Source organism: Littorina saxatilis, linkage group LG1, assembly GCF_037325665.1.
Source record: "Littorina saxatilis isolate snail1 linkage group LG1, US_GU_Lsax_2.0, whole genome shotgun sequence".
NCBI lineage: Eukaryota > Metazoa > Mollusca > Gastropoda > Littorinimorpha > Littorinidae > Littorina > Littorina saxatilis.
The window spans coordinates 96,204,582-96,218,270 of NC_090245.1; the positions used below are offsets into that span (position 1 = coordinate 96,204,582).

A 13,689-nucleotide genomic window follows, 5' to 3' on the forward strand; every position below is an offset into this window, starting at 1 on the left:
CATTATTCAGACCTGGTTACTGTACAAAATTTGCGTACAATCTTACGAAATTGAAGACCGCTGTACGATTATACGCCAGACATTAAAATCATACGCAAAACAAAAAAAAACAAAAAAAATTAAATTAAAAAAAAATAAAAAATAAAAAAATTATATATAAGTCTGAAGAGGACTGTGTGAGGCTAGAAAGCAATGTGTAAAGAGGACTGTATGAGACCAGAAAATACTGACCAGTGCAGTGACAGAAATGAAGGGCTGACTCAATACTGCTGACAGCAGCTGATGCAAATTTTCCTCAGAGGTCAAAAATAAAAATTATGTTTTTCTAACATTCGTTTTGTGTCACATTTTCAAATATCTAATAGTGTATGGGTGTTTTTTTTCAACGAAACTGTTTTAATTTACTTTCAGCACAAATTCTTTCTTACATGTATTTACAGTCTTCAAATAATGGGGTTTGAGGGGGGAATAAAGCACAGTGTGTACCGCGAGAATGAATTGTACACCTTAAAATTTTGATTGTACACATTTTTAGCCTCATTTGTACACCAGGAAATTTTAGTGGTAATCAGGTCTGTCATTATTACATCAGGGCAGGTGGCTGATTACACCTACAGACGCACACACCTGGGTAGCGAGACTCTTGTTGCTGCTAGCTTTCCAAGGGGAGAAGCAACTCGAATTTTACAGCAATGGAATAATAAAGTAAAGTAAATGAAGTGAGATGATATGAAAATTAAAATTATGGCTATATGATTGGTTATTTGGCTGGTGTATTGGTAACGTGGTTTGTTAATTGCTTCTTTTGTTTGTCGATTGCTTCTATATTTGGTGTACGCCGTCTTCGTGTAAACAAATCCATGGCACGTGGATATGGATTTTGTAATCAATTTGCAAACATCCTGAGATAAAGTTGGGTTCAAAAAATGTGTGCAACGTTCTGGCATTTTTGATCAAGCTTTTATTCTGGATTGTTTCTTCATGTGTTCATGAAACTGTAAATCGTATTGGGTACTTGCGTATTCATGTGAATCTTCAAATGTACATTTGACATGGGCACTGGTATGCTCTTTTTCTTTTGCCCTAAGGGCCTAACGTAACGATCTTAATCTGCAAGGGGGTGACTACGGAGTTTACGGTTGATGTGTCGTGTTTGTTTCAACAAAAAGCTTAACGTTGAGTGTTTTATTTAATTTGTTTACCAAGCTCAATCCTCCACATGTTACACACTGGTAGGTCTTGAATTCCATCTCACACGGCATTAAGTCTCAGGAAACATGAATACACGCATGCAGGAAAAAAAATATGGGTAGCGCCGTATGTATGGCAGCTCGCTTTCCCCGGGGAGAAAGCAGCCAGAATTTCCATGAGGGTAACCTCACTGGACTGTAAATCTTATCCAATCCAATCCAATCCAATCCAATCCAATCCAATCCAATCCAATCCAATCCAATCCAATCCAATATCTCCCAACAGGACAACAGTTTGGTGCACCCTAGTCAAATGTCAAGGTCACAGCGGGTTCATATCCGGGGTCAAAAGTGAAAAAGTCCCATTTTTTCAAACGTTAAGAAATTATTAAAAAGTCAGCACACACTGGTTTTATTAACCTACATTGCCCATGTATAGTTCACCAACCAATGCTAGCAGTATGACTTGTTCTATTTTGAGCGTTCACAGGGGGCGTTTCTAAACCTGAGGTGTGCCTGTATGTTCCTCCTTAGCGTTACTAGATGTGTTGGCCGGGGCAGGGGGGGGGGGGACGCGAATGGGTAAGGTTTCCCATGTATACCTCCATTTACCCTTCACTTACATGCTAAGATTCGACCAGTCCCCCCCCCCCCCCCCCCCCTTTCCAACTCTACATGTCTTTGTGTCTATTTCTGTCTAAATACCCGATAAGGAAGCTGGGATCAGGAATGTCTCAAGATAGATAAGGAAATACAGAAACAGACACTCGCAACAGCAAATAAAGAAGACAACAACAGCAAATAAAGAAGACAACAACAGCAAATAAGGAAGACAACAACAGCAAATAAGGAAGACAACAACAGCAAATAAGGAAGACAACAACAGCAAATAAGGAAGACAACAACGGCAATCTCTAACAGTGCGAACAATGGCAGCGATCCGTACAATCCAGCGCCACAATAGACTACACTTGAACGTTTCCAAGTTTGACTTCCATTTCTTAGAAGAAAAAACTGGGAGTTGTCCTTCCTACCTGGTACGCTAGGAACAGTCTGTCCTTCCACCGAAAGCCCCCGCCCTAGTTGCATTGCAACAATAAAACAAAAAGGAACACACACACACACACTAACACACACACGCACACACACACAAACACACACATACACACACACTAACACAAACGCACGCACGCACGCACACACACACACACACACACACACACACACTAACACAAACGCACGCACGCACGCACACATACACACACACACACAAGGGGAGAGAGAGAGGGAGAGCGACAGAGAGAGCGAGATATCGCGAGAGAGAGGGAAAGAGAGAAAGAGAATGAAAGAGAGAGACAGAGAGAAACAGAGAGAGAGACAGAGAGAGAGAGAGAGAGAGAGAGAGAGAGAGAGAGAGAGACAGAGAGAGAGAGAAAGAGAAAGAGAGAGGAGAGAGAGAGAGAGAGAGAGAGATTACGTACAATACTTCCATCCGAAGACGACAATAATTGAAGAGTCACGTGATGACTTTTCTGTTATTAAATAAGAGACTGAATTAGAACTCCCGCCAGGTGGAGAGAGAATCTGGACGATTTAATTGCTCATTGGCGACAGTCTCCGGGAATGTTTAGAAACACGCTGCCTTTCAAACTGACCACGACCGTATTTCAGGTCACCTTGTTGTGCGTATCGATGAAAACGTTTGCCCAACGTCGACTTGCACTAGGGTGTAATCTTTCCCAGACTTCCCCGCTTTTCCCGCTGTTTCCCCATTCGCCGTTTGACTTCGGACATTCCTGAGTGTAGAATCGATGGTTTTCCACGAGACTGGCAATGTGACCCATTCTGTCAATTTTGATTTTTTTTGTGGGCGGGGAGGAAGGAGGGGGTAGGTGGGTCCGGGTTAATTAGGTGCAGCAGTCAGTATTTCTCAAAGTGATTTGATTTGGCAGGTCTGTTCGATTAACTATCTATTGCACGTCGTTCTAAATTTGCACGTCGTTCTAAATTAAAACTTTTCAAAACTGTTGATAGCCGGACGGACGAAGGTACTGTCAAGGATGAAAGTAAATTCGTCCGTTGTACTCTTATCACCATTCACTCTCTCTCTCTCTCTCTCTCTCTCTCTCTCTCTCTCTCTCTCTCTCTCTCTCTCTCTCTCTCTCTCTCTCTCTCTCTCTCTCTCTCTCTCTCTCTCTCTCTCTCTCTCTCTCTCTCTCTCTCTCTCTCTCTCTCTCTCTCTCTCGAATCTGTTTCATTCGTCTGGATTCCCCTCGAATCATTCCTGCCACACCGCCTTAAGCTCTTTATGCGAGACTTGGCTGTCAGCAATAAACAAAGCAGATATAACGGGAGCGTTGTTTCTGGACTTAAAGAAACCCTTTGACCTAGTAGATCACTACTGAAGAAATTAAAGTGCTATTTAAAAGACGACTCCGCCTGTGCCTTTTTTGAATCGTATCTTTCAAAACGGAAACAGTATGTATCCATTAACTGTAAAACTTCGTCAAACGAGTTTGTCAGGAGTGGTGTCCCTCAAGGGTCTGTATTAGGACCTATCTTGTTCTGTATTTATATAAATGACTTACCCCTTCATGTGTCCGATGAAAAAGTTAGATGTGAGTTCTTCGCGGATGACTCTTCTGTTCACACCAGTCAAAAATCTTTGGAATCCGTCAACTCTTCTCTTCAAACAAGTGTGGATGAAATCACTGAGTGGTGCGTTTCTAATGCAATGATCATTCATCCGATTAAAACAAAGAGTATGGTGATAACCACGAGACAAAAACACCAGTTAAGTCCTTTACTATTACAACTGTCAGTTGGTTCAACTCAAGTGCAGCAAGTTAAGGAACATAGACTATTAGGTGTTACCATTGATCAAGAGTTGAAATGGCAAACTCATTTGAGTAATATTTGCAAAGTAGTATCAAAGAATTTGTACCTGTTATCAAAATTAAGGCATTACGCCGATTCTGAAGCACTCAAAATGTTCTATTACGCCCACATAATGCCTCATATAAACTTCGCTTCGACACTTTGGGATAACTGCAGTGATGTTCATTTAAAAAGACTCAATTCCCTGCATCGCCGAGCTGCAAAGCTTATTCTGCATGATTTGAATAAGTCCACGGATGAAAAACTAAAGCTCCTGAATTTCCTCCCCTTGAAAGATCAGTTGACGTTAAACAAGGCTGTGTTCATGTATAAAATTCTAAATGACGACTGTCCTAAATATTTGCAATCACATTTCAAACATGCCACAAAAAGATATGGGTCCCAAAAAATCATCCCTCCTATACCTCGCATAGACCTCTACAAATCGAGCCTAGCCTTCTCGGGAGCTTTTCTCTGGAACTCCTTCCCCCAACAGATAAGAAATGCAACTTCAGTGAAATTGTTTAAGAGACAGTCCCGTTCACACATCATTCGTGAATGAAATGTCTTGTTCGATTGTTATTTTGTTGAACATGTTGTACTAGTGTTAACGGATGTGTAGCTTATCTGAGCAACTTAATTCTCAAAATGAAAGGCTTAACTATGTCAATGTAATTTTGTAATTTTTGAGTTCTCCTTATATAATTCCGTAACTGCACATAGTATTGCAATACATACAATGTATTTCTATATCTTATATGATTGAATTTTTATTTGTTATGTTCGTCTGTCTTTATGTGTTGTATAAAGGACAGGTTGGAAGAATAGGCTTTGCCTAAAACCTTTATCCTTTTGTAATAAAGTTCTGAGTCTGAGTCTGAGTCTGAGTCTCTCTCTCTCTCTCTCTGTCTCTCTCTGCGTGTCTCTCTCTATGTGTCTCTCTCTCTGTCTCACTCTCTCCCTGTCTCTCTCTCTGTCTGTCTGTCTCTCTCACTCTCTCTCCCTCCCTCTCTCTCTCTCTCTCTCTCTCTCTCTCTCTCTCTCTCTCTCTCTCTCTCTCTCTCTCTCTCTCTCTCTCTCTCTCTCTCTCTCTCTCTCTATCTGTCCAAAGGATTAGTCATCTCTGTCAGCGTGTATCTTGACGATCCTGAGCATGTGTGCAATCATGTAAAAATATATTGTTTAATACATATTTCTTGAGCCCCACACATGAGGTTTCTCGTGGTGTTCCGTGGACAGAAACTGAGGATCAAAACTCTACTCACACTATTTCACTGCCAACTGAATGCTGTAAAACAAATCTTACGTTTGAATTATTTTTTATAGTTAAACAAAGGAACTGTTAGATTTGGAGTGATTCTGTGCAGGTGTGCCAGATACAGGTTTGTTTGGATTCTTTACATGATATTGTGCTTGAGTTGCTGTTGAAGCGTTGCATTGCCTGGCAAAGCTTCTCTCACAATTCCTCCCATTGCGACTGTGGCTGCTCTATCTGTGATTCCTAAAGGTACACTCCTTCTCGTGGAAACAGGTCGGCTCTCCATCTCAGATCTGGCCTGGCTGTTAAACCCTGACTGCGTGTCGGGGTGAGTTGGAATTGTTTGATAAATTAATTTCTTAAAAATCCACTAGTGCCTGTTACGATATTATTACATCACAGAGAACGACCAGGCTGTTTTTTGGTATGTGACCAAGTAGGGGGAAGATCCTGTCTCATTCAAAAGCCTGACCAGATCTGATATGGTGAGCCGACCTGTTGTTGCGAGAAGAAGTGTGCCTTTTAATCAGGGTCGACCGAGATTTAGTTCCTGTAGAATATATCTGTAGTTGAAGGACACGAAAGCACCACATTCTTTGCATTTTAATCCAGGATGTCTCATTTATTTATGCTCTACTTTTGTTTGCTAGATCTCCATACATGAAGGCAGGACATCCAAGAAAAATCACTGTTTGCTCTCTGAAGAGTCATTTTCTGCTAGCAATAAAACATGTGTGTCAACATAGCTAGTCATCGTTACGTCGTTTCTCCTGGCAACAACGTCTCAAAACAAAATATGTGAAACATTCGCTGTTTTTTCTCTCGATGGAAAAAAATCAAAATCAAAGCGTTCCCAAATTAGTCCAGTGGATTATTACCGTGCACAACAATAAGCTGACGTACGTACCAGGATCGGGAGTGAGTTAAATGTCTACCTGTCTTGTTCTAACTGTCATTGTGCTGGTTGCCTGGTCAGATATGTTTTCCACTAATACTCTTAGTTGCTTTTTGTATTTCTTCTTTTTTGTTTTGTTTCTTTTTTCTGTGCTACAAATATTGAACTGGTTCCAAATTTGATAAAGACAAAGGGAACGAAAGGGAAGGAAAACAATCACATATATACAGCCCCTCTCAACAACAGCAAAGATGATGGACAGGTCATCATTTTGTTTTGGCCAACACAGAGGCTATTGGCACTACTTATAACAACTTCTTGTTTTCTTTGCTGAGTACTAGATGAGGGGAATGCAATTCTATTTAATAAGTTAGGATCAAGGAACTGTAGGGCAAATAAAATATGCATCCTGTTTGGTTTTACTTGTTTCAGTTAGCTTCGTACCTTTTACAGATTTCGGCACCAAACATAAACCGGAAACAGGAGAACTAGTTTTATTCTTTCTTTTCCTGCTTCCATTTCACACAATCTTTTGTCAGATTTAAATTGGAAAACACAGGTACACGACTGGTGCAGAAATCGTGGTGTTGCTATCTGTTACCGTGGTTTCCATATTTCACAATTGTTCACAAATGCTTCGGCCTTGTGGCTTGGAATCCTAGCGTAGCGGAAGGGGTTGCCCGCATAGTCGGGAAAGAGGTGCGGGTTTTATGAACTAGGGTCCAGTGTTCGATATGAATGTGTCAAAAAGCAGGCTTGCCAATCATCTTTGCACTTTCCGGGGCGTCAGGAACACCACCGCACTGACAACGAGATCAGGGGTCAGAGAAAAAAATCTGAAGGTGCATTTCAACTTGCTTGTTGGATAAAAAATGCTGAAAAAATAAAACTATTACAAATACATTTTACAATAAAATAAAAAGTGTGAAAAGGGGACTTGCTCTGCGCTGCTAGTGGACATAAGAGAAAGCGGATGACATGTAAAATATTCGACTGCTCAGTGCCACATCCGATAGTCATCTTGCGAATTTGGAAAGGTCGTGCAGGGGAGGGGAACATAGGGAGGAACAGAGGCGGACTCTAGGATCAAGGACGCTAGCTATCTTTGGACATTTATGTGTCGGCAGAAGATTACAAATTATCCGAGGCTTTCACCGACTTCCCCGTCGCATTTAAATTGCAGGTGTTAATAAGTGCAAGGGCAAAGTTCAAGCCTGCACATGCCAAGATAAACTGGCGTTGATTCTTGTTAGAGCTGGCATCCTACGCTCGCATTTCCAAAATCTGCTGCCCAGGATAACAACATGTGTCCAAATTGCGCTTCACCAAGTGTTTCAGCCAGTCATTTTTCTCTTAGTTTGTCAGAACAACGGCTTCAAATTTGATCATTGAAATCAAGCGAGTTGCGTCTCTGAAGCATGGTTTGCACAGGAAGGTTCTGAAGCAACATACAATTTATTGTTTGTTTTTCTCCAGCAATGTTTCCACGATCAACTCTGACCAGGCCATATTGAAATGTGATTTTTTTTATTCAAAAACCTTGCCAACTTGCTCTATTGCATCCCCACACAGTGTCCAGCAGTGAAAAGTCCAACACTAACTGAATACAATACAATGTTACAAAATATCAAGTTCTAATGTCTTTCGTGAAGAGGATTATTCCATACAGATGATCTTGACACGTCTTCTGTCTGACACCAGTAGATCAGGGTGTTTTCAGAGTATTAATATCATCAGCATCGGTGAGAGAGCAAACCACGACTGTAAGAAATCGTATTGGTGATTAATTGGCCATTTAGTTGGAGACTGCGGAAAAAGAGGCTTGATGAAGCAAAGAGGACTCGATTAGAGGACACTTTGTCTGATATAGTCAAGTCAAGTCACTATTTATTTTAAAAAAAAAAACTAGGGTTACATGAATTAAAAACAAATATTGCAATAAACACGACAAAAAAGATATGTAATAGTGATATATACATGTGAAGAAGAAAAATGACATGATACTGACATCTGTGAAAGATGAAACGTTGAGCTTCAATGATTTGCTTTGTTTTTATAAGCAGACTCAAGTAAATGTAAAAAGAAGGGAATGTTGGTACAGAAGGGGGAGACGAGGAATGGGGAGTCGTGTTAAACATTAGGAGGTGCAAGAAAGTATGGAGGGACGAACGGAAGGAAGAAGCCTGGACATTGCTGACCCGCAGGCAAACACGCTGACCACGAGGGGTCAATGAGTGCACCGGGGCCGGAGACTTGCCCATGGACTCGTCAAGAACAATTAGACGGCCTCTTCAAAGGAGGGGGAGGCGCCCGTGGCTTGGGTGGCACATGAAGTTAACTTTGGTCATGCTTGTGCTCAGATTGTTGAAACCTCCTCAAGACTTTCCGGGGATTCCCGAACACGTGCAAGTCACTGGGGCTAATGAGTGGAAACACAACGCCTGATTCACACATTCGTCGCCTTTGTTTAGACCACTAACACTTGAAAAGGGGACACAGATAAAGGAAAAAGGGACAAAGAGAGAGAACAAGATACACAGAAAGTGGGATAAAGGGACACACAGAGTGCCTTCGATACCTGTCATGGGGAAGGACAGCACGGAAGGGAATCTACGGAAGTGCAAGTGTCTACTCGCTATTTCGAGTCGCCAGTGGATTGCCCACACACTAATCGAAGGGGTAAGGCAGTGCAAACAGGAACAGAAGCTGCGTAAAGTTTATACGAATGTCAAAACAAGATAGGGCTGTACTTTGAAGAGACATTCGTCGACATAAGAGAGAGAGGAGAGGCTAGCAGAGGTTAGGGAACATACAACGCTACGTGTCGACATGCAAACGCCGTATGTCAAAACACTGACCATCCTTACAAATTGCTCAACAGATGAGACGGGAAAACACACTAATAAAAAACAACAAGAGAGATTACATGTTTGGAACGTTGAATTCAGGAAAAAGCAACACGTTGACAAGAACCTCGACCTAACTGCCTTTAACGTTAAACACGTTGTTGAAAACAGTGAATGTTTCAGTAACGAACATGACAGCAAGAAAGAGGGAATAGGGCTTGGATGCTGGGAAGGGGGGGGGGGGGGGGGGGGTCGAGATCGGCTTTCGGGCAAGAATTGGGAGTTGGTTCGGATCGAACAGGCTATTTTTAAATTTCATCTTATAATGTAATTGTTAGCCAAATGTTCCGACTGACGTAGCGTCAAAGTGAAGTAAATGGTGAACAAAATGTGTTCGGAAGACTCCTTTGGGACTTTTGTTTATGGAAGATGTCAGTGTACGTATAATCGTATCAGAAGAGGTAGGAGAAAAGGTTAAACATGCAAATAAAAAAAACTTTGGATGGAATAGATGGAACGAGACAGGACACAGATGAGCGTGGGAAGGGGGGGGGGATGTACTTGTGAACTATTTTATTCAACATGAAATGTTGTGCGAAGACATCAAATGCGCTGAGGAGCATATTGTTAAGCATGCTTGAAGCGCAAGCTGTACATTCCACAAATGAAAGAGCCAGTGGCAATGATTGGATGAAACTGGGCATAGATAAACGTGGAAAGGAGAGTACGAGGTGGGCTTTTGGAAGGTGGGTAAAATCGGTGTTGGTGGGAAAAATTTTCTTTGACACCTGATGACGTTTCAAAATCTCCACTGCTTTTAGGAACACGTCGTTAACATCGTTAACATCGTTAACAATTCTCTTGTGGAGCAGCTAGGGGTAGTCACTGGACGAAACTATGCACAAACGAACGCGGAAAGCAAAGTAAGGGAAGGGGGTTTTTGTTAGAAGATTTTTCTTTGACACCTGATGCTATCTGAAAATCTCAGCTGTGTCCATTCTCTGATTGTGAGCTGTACATTTCACACGTTAAACACCCGGTGCTGTGGAGTGTATGTGCTCGTTAGGACATCGTCGTCTTCGTCTTTTCTCACGCAGTCGCCATGTGTGGCACGGTTGGACCTCCTGACACTATTCAGTTCCAGCTTCAAAGACTTCTGATCTGTGAAGAACAATCGCCTCAGTGAAAGTTAGTACGTAATGCATGCGCTTGGTGTTGGGAAAAGTTGAGGTGTTAATTTCCAGAAACGTTAGGTTAATTACCACGACAAAGACCGCGGTCTTGTGGGTTTGATGGTTCCAGGAAAGCAGACAAATCGATCAAATGTGTCTAGTCATTCCGCCTAGATGTTCTAAAGGCCCTTTAGGCTGTGGTGTTGGGGGGAAAGTATGGCGTTCTCAACTAGTTGATTGCAATGACAAAGACAAAAATAGTCTTGATGTGGGGGTTTAAGAAAACCTTAGACATCGCTCAAGATGTGTCCAATGAAGGGTTTAGATCTAGGTGCTTATAGCTGTTAAATATTGTAATGAATTTCTAGGTAGCACGTTACATATTTTATCACGGTCGTCATAAATTGGCTAAAGTACAAGAGCGATTTCCATCTGCCTGATTTTCATGACCATGATTTTACACTGCCATTGGCCTTCCTTTAAGTAGAGATTTCAAATGTAAAGAGGCATTATTCTCTTCAGTTTGATTACGGCCCTTGCGAAGGCCATCAACAAATCTCATCAACAAATCTCATCAACAAATCCCATCAACAAATCCCATCAACAAATCTCAGCAACAAATCTCATCAACAAATCTCATCAACAAATCTCATCAACAAATCTCATCAACAAATCTCATCAACAAATCTCATCAACAAATCTCATCAACAAATCTCATCAACAAATCTCATCAACAAATCTCATCAACAAATCTCATCAACAAATCTCATCAACAAATCCCATCAACAAATCCCATCAACAAATCTCAGCATGAAATCTAACAGCTTCAGTCGAATGCGCAATTACAGCATATTACTTCATAACACCAATCTTCACAATTAGTTTGGGCGGACAGGCACGTTTTATAGTAATTTAGGCGACACATTTAAAAACAAAAAGAAGAAGTCTAAATCCAAAAGCAAACCCGTGAGAACTAGAGTGTTAAGGGGCTGGGTGTTCGTGTCAAACAGAGAACAATAAAGCCATTGTCTGTCAAATAAAATCAGAAGCTTCTCTCGCCTGAAAGTTAAAAAATGGAAAAGCAAAGAAAGACACACGGCTAGAACAATAGCCTTCAGAAAGGGAAGGCGAGACGAACTATGTCGGATCTGGAAACAGGCTTCAGGAGAATAGAGTACTAGCCCCTGCAGACATAAGAGAGAAAAAAATCACTGAAGATGAAAAACCGAGAGTCAACTCTCTTAATCTTTCTGCAAACAAGCCCAGCCCTTGTCCGCCATTTTAACTGCCAGAGCTCGTCAGAAGGGGAGGGAGCTGTGCCTCGTAGACACCCCTCTCTCACAGGGAGAGACCCAGGGAGGCAGGGGGAGGGACCAGCATTCCTTGTCTCTTGCCGTCAAAAGCCTTTCCCCGTTTGGACGTTCTAGTAAAACTTCAACTTCCTCTGACATCAACACTGCTCATGTCACAGCTGTCTTGTCTACCTTCTCAGAGTAAATATAGCACACGTTGTTCTTTGTATTCCTTAATTGTAAAGGAATTTAGTCTACAGAAGAAAACTTTTTCTTTGAGTTTAGCATTATATTTAACGGAAGCTGACTACTTGACCATTTAGAAGGTAAATATATCGGTTTAAAATTCGGTAAAGTAACATGAAAGGTTACAAACTGAACGCAAGGTAGAATTTGACCTCCAAATGTGAAGGTTTATTTCTTCTATCGATTCCATAAAGGTATTGATACTAGCTTTTGACACTTTCCTGAGATTCATTTTCTTTCTATTCAGAAAAGCTTTGGATATCTATACCACTGTGCTCAGTAAACAAATCTATATTGTTTTTGCTTTGAAACAGGTTTGTTTGTTTGTTTGTTTGTTTGTTTTTGTACATGCTTAGGGACCTTAGAAAACGTCAACTGCCCTAGCTACCACGATTTGATGACATCATTGCTCGGATAGTTTGACCAGAACAGAAAGTAGGTTTAGCCAAAAGTACATTCATGTTGTATTAAAAAGTACACACAGACATACGCCAACTCTGAAAAGGGCAAAACATACGGCTGTAATATAAACTCAAGAAAGGAAATTCACACACAATATCACACAAAGGACCGTCACTTTTCACAGTCGACGTAAGGTCAGCAGGAATGGCCACACCTGTCTCTTCCTTGACGACACTGACCGGCCTGTGTTTGACCTTATCTTACGTCCAGCAGATCACATTCCGTTCTCTACCGCCCTTCCTTGCCTTTCGTGGGCCAAGACCAGCAAGTGAAGAACGGGACGAGAAAAAGAAACTGTCACCTTCGATACTTCCAACGGCCTAGGAAGAGAATGTTGGGCGGGGACTAGGAAGACAAAACAGTGTGTAGGCAACGTTCGATCCCTGAGTTCTTCACATACTTTATGCCATACCGATATTTTGCGAGGCGGCTGTAGACAGTTTTGATATTTTAGGAAGGGGTGTGAGTCAAGCCTGTATGTCTCAAAATAGTCTTGATGTTTTACTGCGAAAGGTGGTGTTCACAGTTGTCAAAGAGCGTCCTTGTGAGCAGTGTCCGATAGGGAAGGGGTTCTGTGTGGTGAATTCCGTGGCCTGTTTGGTGTTGTTTTAGCAAGTCTTTTCATGTGTATTTTTGAATGTAGTGTTCAGGCAGCAGTGCCGTTTCAACCACTTCTGCATATAGAATATTTGAAACAATAGTAGACATGGGAAGAAAACCACCACGCCTGTCGATGATCTGCACATTTTGTTGGCGTTTATGTTTGCTACTTGAATAACTCCTGAGGTTGAGGTTGTTGCTTTGTTATTCTGACGAATGTTGGGGAGAAAAGAGGAGGCGATGCTGTGGTCTGTGTGGATGCTACTGTGATACCCTTTACGCATCTACGTACGTATCGTCTTCAAGAAGTATTTGTCAATATTGTGTTGACATGGCATCCCTTCGTCTTCTTCATTTAAGAGGCGATCGACTATACGCGCTTCAATTTTTCCATTCTGTTAATTACATGGGTCTTCCTAATGTAATCGCATGGTAAATATTCATAATATCGCTGAAGTAGAGAACAAACACAGTCATTTATTTTAACTCAAAAGAGATTTACTTTAATGTGCATCAGAATCAGTAACCATCACAGAACTAGACCTAACGGGCCTACGTTTACAACAAAACTGTCCTAAATATCCATATTTCGCATCTTATTAATTATTAGGTAATTTATATAAAACGATAAATGAATCACCAAGACGGTCCGTGTGGTTACATGTATCCGCTTTTTTCTAGTAATGAACAGTGATTGATTACCAAACCATTGATTTGTGTTCGTGCAGTTCTTGATAAGACAAATAGCAGAAATAGAGCAAGGGACTGCAGGTGAGAGATAATAGATCAAAATAACAATAAAAATGTACTCACCCGAAAACAGCAACATTAACAAATAATTATTTGTTCAT

At 41.3% G+C, this 13,689-nt stretch overlaps 1 protein-coding gene across 1 annotated transcript in view; it reads left to right on the forward strand.

The window, feature by feature from the left end:
- Positions 1-13,689, forward strand: part of LOC138946549 (chitin synthase chs-2-like) — a gene marked incomplete in the record, with an annotated part of 102,352 nt that overhangs the window by 41,663 nt on the left and 47,000 nt on the right.